The following is a 9,547-nucleotide window of genomic DNA, read 5'->3' as shown; positions in this document are numbered from 1 at the left end:
TAACTCTTGTGGTAGCTCCAACTCATAAGCTACATTACCAATCCTTTTGGATATCCTGTATGGGCCAATATACCGGGGACTAAGCTTCCCCTTCTTACCAAAGCTCATAACACCCTTCATGGGTTAAAATTTCAAGTATACCCAATCATCTACTTCAAACTCTAACTCCCTTCTCCTAACATCAGTGTAGGATTTCTGACGTCTCTACGCTATTTTCAACCACTCTTGAATCACTTTCACCTTCTCCGTAGCTTGATGAACTAAATATGGTCCTATCAACCTAGCTTCACCAACTTCAAACCATCCAATAGGGATCTTCATATTCTCCCATAAAGAGCTTCATAAGGAGCCATCTGGATGCTAGAGTGGTAACTATTGTTGTAAGCAAATTCAACAAGAGGTAGATGATCATCCCAATTACCTATGAAATCAATCACACAAGCCCTCAACATATCCTCTAAGGTCTGAATAGTGTGCTCTGCCAATCTGTCTGAGGATGAAAGGTAGTACTTAAGTTTACTTTTGAACCCAAGCCTTTTTTAAAAGATTTCCATAACTGTGCAGTAAATTGCACACCCCTGTCTGAAATAATGGAAACTGGCACCCCATGAAGTCTAACCACTTCTTGAATATACAACTTAGCATAATCTTCTGCCGAATGGGTAGTCTTTATCGACAAAAGTGGGCTGATTTTGTCATTTTATCAACAATCACCCAAATAGAATCATGCTGCCTGCAAGACCTTGGTAAACCTGTGATAAAATCCATATTGATCATCTCCCACTTCCATTCTGGAAGTTCTATATTCTGAGCCATAACACCGGGACTTTGGTGCTCTACTTTAACTTGTTGACAATTCAAACACTTAGCAACAAACTCTACAATGCCCTTCTTCATACTACTCCACCAATAAACTTCTCTAAAGTCATGATACATATTTGTGGAACCCGGATGAATGGAATATCTGGAGCTATGAGCTTCCTCCATTATCTTCTCTTGGAGTTCATCCGCCCTTGGTACACACAATCTACCTTAATACCTCAATACACCATCTCCCCCTTGTTCAAAAGCCATTAATTTTTTCTTATGAAGATTTGCCTTTAATTCAAGTAGAGTAGGATCTTGGTCTTGCTTCTCATTTACTTCTGACACTACTGATGATTCAACCCTATTCATCACCACTACTCCTCCTTCTGTGTAATCCATTAGTCGAACTTTGAACGGTGCAAGTATATGCACATCTCTTGCTAGCTCTTTCTTACCTTCCTCAAAATGGGCGGTACTACCCATAGACAACCTGCTCAAGGCATCAACAACCACGTTAGCGGTGATAAAGAATACTCATGTCATAATCCTTGAATAATTCTAACCACCTGCTTTGTCTGAGATTAAGCTCTTTCTGACTAAATACATACTGGAGACTCTTGTGATCGGTGAACACATCCACATGAACACCATAAAGATAATGGCGCCATATTTTCAAAGAAAATACTACGACAGCCAACTCTAGATCATGGGTTGGGTAGTTCTTCTCATGAACTTTTAACTTTTTGGAGGCATAATCTATTACCTTGCTATTCTGCATTAATACACAACTCAAACAAAATCTTGACGCATCACAATATACGACAAAACCTTGAGTACCTTTTGGTAAGGTCAAAACTGGGGCAGTAGTCAGCATCTTTTTCAATTCCTGAAAGCTTTTCTCACAAGCTTCAGACCATAGAAACTTCACTGTTTTCTGAGTTAACTTGGTCAAAGTGGATGAAATAGGTGAGGACCCTCCACGAGCCTTCTATAATATCCAGCCAATCCCAAGAAACTCCTAATATCAGTTGGACATGTTGGTTTAGGCCAATTCTGCACTACCTCTATTTTTCGGGTATCCACTCTAATTCCATCACCGAAAACAATGTGGCCTAAAAATGCCATAGACTCAAGCCAAAACTCACATTCAAGAACTTAGCATACAACTCCTTATCCCTTAGAATTTGGAGAACTATTCTGAGGTGACTAGCATGATCGTTCTCATTCCTCAAATAGACTAGTATGTCATCAATGAACATGAGAACAAACATATCTAAATAAGGCTTAAATACTCTATTCATAAGGTCCATGAATGTTGCAGGTGCATTAGTCAAACCAAATGACATAACTAGGAACTCATAATGACCATAACGGGTCCTGAATGTTGTCTTTGGAATATCACATTCCCTTACTCTTAACTGATGGTAGCTTGGTTGGAGGTCTATCTTAGAGAAACATGTAGCATCCTGAAGTTGATCGAAAAGATCATCAATTCTTAGAAGAGGGTACTTATTCTTAATGGTACCCTTGTTCAATTGACGGTAATCTATACACATCCTAAGGGAACCATCCTTTTTCCTCACAAATAAGACCGGAGAGCCCCAAGGTGAGACACTTGGTTGAATAAAGCCCTTATCAAAGAGATCTTTTAACTGCTCTTTTAACTTTTTCAACTCTGCTGGTTCTATTCTATATGGCGAAATAGTTATAGGATGAGTATCTGGATCTATACCGAAGTCTATCTCTCTCTTAAGAGGGACTCTGGGTAGATCATCAGGAAAAACTTCTGGAAACTCACTCACAATTGAAAATGACTCAATATGAGGTGTCTCAACACTGTAATCCTTTACTCAGACCAAATGAAATACATAACCCTTGGAGACTAACTTTCTCTCATTTAGGTACAAAATGAAACGACCCTTAGGCACTGCTGAACTACTACTCAACTCTGTAACTGGCTCATTAGGAATTTGGAACCTAACAACTCTAGTTCTACAATCAATTGAGGCATAACAAGCATGAAGCTAGTCCATACGTAGAATGACATCAAAGTATATCATGCCTAACTCAATTAAATCAACCATGGTGTTGTTGTGATTGATGGAAATAACACAATCACGATATACTCGCTCAACTAGAATAGATTCCCCAACAGGTGTAGAAACACAAAAGGGTTTACAGAGTTTCTCAGAAAGAACATCAAAATTATTTGCAACAAAAGAGTCACAATGATAGACTTTCTCCTGGGTCTTGAAAATCATAAACATCAAGATTAAAGACTTTGATCATACCAATGACAACATCTGGAGAATTCTCTTACTCTTGACGACTAGTGATTGCATAAAGGCGGTTTTCTCCTCCGCCAGTACCGGAAGTAGCTCCTCTAGGTGCAACCCTATCTGGTGGAGCAACTGATGAATATTGGGCCCTATTACCCTGATTCCCATTACTTTGCCTATTCTTAGGGCACTCTTTCATGGAGTGATCCTCTTGTCCACACTTGTAACAACCTGTGGAGCCATCATGACATTTACCTGGGTGGGTCCTACCACACTTAGCACATGCATGAGCCCAGTTACCTCCTTGTGCCACACTACCCTGAGACTATGTAGGTCTAACTTTGAAGTGTTGTGAATTTTGACTATTGTACTCATATTTGTTTCTAGGTGCAGGTGCACTAGCAGATTATGGAGCAGGCCCCATTTTGCTTTTGTTGGAAAGAAGACCGGTTCACATTATTTCTCTGCTTCCCGGACTCATTCCCTGTCTTCACTTTCTTATTTCTAAACTCCTCCCTATCCCTCAGTTTCTCTTCCTCAACCTGCTGCACATAAACCATCAACCGGTACATCCACGTCCCCAATCAACATGGTTGCCTTGCCCTCTTTGCTTGACAGATGGGACAACCCAGCAACAAAAAGACTCATCCTGCTTCTCAAATCTGCAACCATCTCCGGAGTATATCGGGAAAGTTGGGTGAACTTCAAGCTGCACTCATGAACACTTAGTGAATCTTTCTTAAGGATGAGAAACACTCGTACCTTGGCCTCTCTTAGTTCTAAGGGAAATAAATCCCCAAGAAGGCTTTCTCAAAACAAGCCCAACTCGCAGGTGGTCCTCCCTCAGATCTACCCTTCTTCCACTGGTCAAACCAAGTCCTAGCAACATTCTTTAGTTGATATGCAACTAGTTCTACTTTCTCAGCATCGGCAATATGCATAACCTCAAATACGTTTTTCAGTTCCTCGACAAAACTCTCCGGATCCTCAGTAGTGCTTGAAACAGTGAAACTTGGAGGATTCACCCTCATGAACTCTCGAATCCTCGAAGTATCAGCCACTTCCTGTCTATTCCCTCTCTGTTGCACAACTTGGTTGGTCATAACTTGTCTCAACATTTGAATCGCTTCCCTGAACTCAACATTCGTGACTTTTCCATGGGGTTGCACTTTAGGTGCATTAGGTACCCCTTGCTCCTCAACGTTCCTCCTAGTAGGACAACCTCGGACAAATCTTCGTGAAGGCATGATTAACTAAAAACATGTGCAAGCTCTAATTAGAAAAAGACTTTATAGAGATGAATTCTATCGCACGAAATGAGTTGAAAGAAGTGAGATAATTTCCTAAGTTTCGCAGCCTCCTAATTATAGACGTGGCATGCTTCACACTGATAACTAGGACTCTACTGACCCAGCTTCATAGACTCCCTAGGACTCTTGAACCTTGGTCTCCGATACATAGTTTGTCACGCCCCGATCCTACACCCTCAGTAGGATTGGCACTCAAGAACCATTGCTGGCCCCAAGTGAACCCTTGGCTTGTCTTACTTACTCAGCGGAAGACTTAAACATAAGAAATAACCTCAAATAAGAAACTCATGAATTAAGACTTAGAGGATGTCTTATTCAAACTAGCCAAAATGGCTACTCAAGTCTCCTAGCAAAATATCTAACATACAAGACTAAAGAATTATAACTACTCGTCTATGAAGCCTTTAAAACAAAGAGGGATGTCGGAACAAGACCCCCGATCATTCTAACAACTGAAACACTAAAAAAAACAAAGTAAAAGGAGTCCTTCAGATAGCAAGGAGGCTCACCAAGTGACTCTGAGCTCAACTGGATCAACGAGGTGCTGGATGCTGATCCTGGTTACCTGTGTCTGTATCATAAAACGATGCAAGCCAAATGGCGTTAGTATATTGAATGTACGAGTATGCGATATGAACACTAAAACATGACGTAAGCTTGAAAGGAATCTGAAAAGATCACTTACTTTGGATTTACTCAACTCATGAATAACTTAACTCAAATGCAAAGCACACAACAATAATAGTACAGTTTATACGAAGCATTTAAAATGATAGGTGACAAATCCAGGTATTCAAGAAAATGAATAGAAACTAAATTACATATAAAGTAATATGATACTGTGGGAGTTTCTCTAACCAACAACCATCACTATGAGCCTAAGTGATGATACATCGTCTTGCCCACGTTGCCAGAACTGTTCTATACTTTGCCGTCAAATAGAACGCCTTAACTAAGTGGATCCACTAGTCTATGCTAAAAAAGCACTAATGAATCATCTAAAAAGTATGATCATTTCTACCCATGATGGCTACAAGCTTTATGGAGACTTGAGTTATTATGAACTCGCATTCCCATATAAATGATCAGTACTACTCCTAAAAATATACTCAGCTTATACGTTTTTTAAAAAGAACTCTTTCTTTGGTTTGAGATAATTACTCAAAACTTAGCTTAAAAGCTCTCTTGGAAATCGGTGTTTCCTTTCTTACTCAAATGTGGAAACATTTTAAGTCTTGGGAATACTTAGTTCCCGTTTAATCTTTGAAAAAATGACCTTTTACTCTTATTCTTTAGTCAACTTAAAGCTTAAGTCTTAAAACGAAGTTAAAACGTTTGTAAAAGACTTTTGGAAAACTCTACGAACTTTTCTTGACTTCAAACTTAACTTCTTGACTTGACTCTTAACTTTCCTTGAATTGAATTATGGATTCAAGGTTCATGATCTCATGTTTATGGATGATTTCATGAAGTTTAGACGTACCTTAGAGTGTTGGAATCAACTAGGAAACATAGGCACGTTGCTAGGGAACTAGTACGGAAAGAAGGTGCAAAACATGAAGAACTGGCGTCCCTGGTTCTCTGAGAGGCGCGGGGAGCCAACCCTTGAATTTCAGAGAAGGACTTGGGGTGCTTTGACTGGCGCGGCACCCCAGAGATCAAACATCAGAGCCCCAGTTGGGGCGCTATGGTTGGGGCGGCGCCCCAGGCCTCTGCCTAGGTGAACTCCGACTTTTCTTCTTCGTTTTTCAACTCTAAACCTTGTTTCTCTTATTATTTCTAGGGATTCTGCCCAGGCCCCTACCTCTTGTTTCTCTCATTATGTGTTTGTATTCACAAGTTTAAATGGAACTAGATTTACGGGAGTGGGTACCTTGAAATCCCTCCTATAAACTTCGCTCAATTTAGACTTGTTAGTAGAAAACCTATGAAATAGAAGAAGCTTTAAACTAATGATAGAAATAAGGAAAAATGGTTGTGTTAGAGGAGATAAAAATAATGATTTACATGAGAAATACAACAAGAATTAATACTTAATTATCTATTGCATCTCTTAAAAAGCTTAATAGTTATTAATGTTACACATTGAGTCTATACCCTGGACGTGGCTGGTCCTCAAGAACCATCGCTAGTCCTCAAGCGAATCCTTAGACTGACTGACTACTTAGCAGAAGAATTACTCAAGCAAATAGGAAACTTTGAATGCATAATTAAACTCAACAGTTTCAATTAAACTCAACTCAAATAAATGTCTGGAAATACTGAATAAAGTATTAAAAATAGTCTCAAGATCTCAAAACAGAAAGGAACAAACTGAGAGAATCGTCAACTCAAACTGTCTAAGAAACCTTTAATACTAGGATAAATGTTGGGACAAGACCCACGACAACTCAACAATAACAAGAAAAGAAATGTGAAATCCTCCAAATAGCAAGGAGGCTTACCAAAGCTAACTGGAGCGCAAGTGATCTCTATGAAGCGCCTGTTGATGACCCTAAACACTGGTACTTGCATCATAATAAGATGCAGGTAGAATGACATCAGTACATTGAACTGATAAGACTGGAAGAATACTTACCTTAACTCAATTCAATACAAATCAATAATAAAAGATGAAATGTTTAAATCTTCATAAATAAAAGATACTAAATCCAGGATGTATATAAAAATACAATAAATTACTTTTTACTTTTTTTTGGAGACCTTCTAACCGACAACATCACTATGAGCTATGTGATCAAACAACGTCTCGCCTACACTGCCAGGAATGTCCTATACCTTGCCGGGATATAGAACACCTGAAGTAAGTGGATTGATATGCTCAAATTACACCTCACTAAAGAAATATAAGCGATCGTTGTCAAATAAAGAACCCAACTTGTAGGTTGGGGTCGATCCCATGAGGAATATGGTTTAGACTTAAACTTAACTTACGATTATATTTGTTTAGTCAAATTATTTCCGAGACAAGTAAGTAAAGGGGTGGTGGGGGAGTTTGTGTAACAAATAACTGATTGTAGTCAAGTAACAAGTGAGCAAGATTCGAACTTTGTTGTTATCAATGAAAGATAGAAACTAGGGTACATGTGTTCCCCATAAGCTGTTAAATCGGTAATCCTAATAATAGTAACCCATTACTAGTGTGTCACATGCAAAGTGGTAAGTTATGTATCCATAAGTGCATGGTCCGCCAAATAGGAAATTTCACCCCGCACCTTGTTCCGGCTACGTGTGTATAATGTACTAACCCTTACCTTTACCTCAGATTAGACATCACATCAATGTAATGGCTTAGTTTTCACCCTCACACCAATTGACATTAGAGTATTAGATGGGATCACACTAAATCTCCGTTCATAATTCTTTTCTTATTAACTACCTCCTTGGTCCGGCAAGTAGCAACAAAGCGACTTCTAACGTTGGCCACCGTTAAAAAGACTTCTAAACGAAAGAATTATCAATGCATGCATTAAAACTAGTCAAGAATTACTTAGTTATTATTCATACTTTTTTAATCGCTCATGGTTCCCACAACCCTAGTTGTGGATTTAGTTACTCATGCTTGTAAGAACACAATACATATTGTAGAAGAAGAATTCATGAACTTACGTATTGAGTAGAAGAAACCCGTAATCTCCAATTGAAATTCAAAGAAAATTTTTTATAAACCGAATTTAGGAAATCAAATTGCCAAAAGTTTGCAAGTTAATTCCCAAGAAAATACCAAGAATTAAAAGTTAACAATAATGTCTAACCCCTAAAAATGAGGTTTACATGCCCTATTTATAGAAAAACATGTCCTAAACAAAAAGGAAACGAAATAAGGAAATAAAATGCTGGACGAGGCTTCAATTGACGAGACAGACCTTTGGACCATGGATTGACCTACGGTCCATAGGTCGCTTCCGTAGCACAGGACTTAGAATTTTTCCACAGAGGTTGGGACCTTCAACTTTCAAATGAAAACGACAGTTGTGGAGTACGAACCGTAGATTGACCTACGGTCTATGGGTCCTCTTTCATGGCTCCACACTTAGAACTTTTCATCAAGTAATGGAACTCAAAATCTTTTATACAAGCGATGAATGTGCAGGACGGCCCGTGGGTCGACCTACGCTCTGTCAATGGCTTCCGTAGTTCCACACTTGGTCAAGACTTCCCTGATGCTCCATCTACGCCACCCACCTACGAAGCTTGACTTGACCTACGGTTCGTAGGTGGCTCCTTCTGCAGAATTTCAGCTGTTGTCTCTCTCAACCTCGTCCAAGCCTATTTCCTGCAATTATAATTCAAACACATTAATTCTAATATAAAATGGCCTTAGACACATACGACTCTTAAGTGAAATGTATTAAAAATACCATAAAATCATGGTATATAAACACCCTCAACTTAAATGCATTGTTTTTCCTCAAACGACCCACTAAATTCTAAACGACACTTGTATAGAAGCAAACATGCAAACTCAAGCAATCACATGGCTATTTCAATCCATCCCACTCTCTCAGTGCAAATATTTTTTCTTAGACTTAACATGCTAACTCATGCGGATCAAGATATGACAACGATCGACCAACAGACACCACAACATACACTTTTTCACAATCACCAAGGTACCAACTTTCCGACAATGTCACTAGTACCCTCACTTGAAACGAAATCCTTTTCACACAGAATATATGAATTTGAGAATTTTAGAATTCATTCAACACTCACGCTCAGAAGTGACTTCAAGTACAGTTAGTGCTCAATACCATAGGCTTTCCCTTATTTTCACTGCTTAGACTTTCCACACTAGTTGCTAGGATTACTATAGGACTTTCTTAGCTTGTAACGTAGGCTCAGGGTCAGGTGTTGTACATTTGGGTACTTTTTAGCGATTTTCTGCCCTCCCTAACATTACATTGGCTTATTACCTCTTCTTTGACCTATTTTTGGCATCCTCACATTTTACTCTTTTTCCCTTGACTCTTTGCAACATGGATGTGACTTTTGACTTTATGACTCTTATTTCTCACTTTATTCTTTTTCTTTCACTTCATTTTTCATTTATTTCTTTCAATACTTTTCTTTTGCTTCATTTTGCACAAAGTCACATCCTCTTTCTTTCTTTTTCTCTATTCAACACACAACTCTTTTCACACCCTTTTT

This window comes from Solanum verrucosum, unplaced genomic scaffold, assembly GCF_900185275.1.
Source record: "Solanum verrucosum unplaced genomic scaffold, falcon-dt-bn FXZP01000258.1, whole genome shotgun sequence".
Taxonomy (NCBI): domain Eukaryota; kingdom Viridiplantae; phylum Streptophyta; class Magnoliopsida; order Solanales; family Solanaceae; genus Solanum; species Solanum verrucosum.
The sequence above is the reverse complement of the archived record's forward strand: the minus strand, read 5'-3'. Positions refer to the sequence as shown.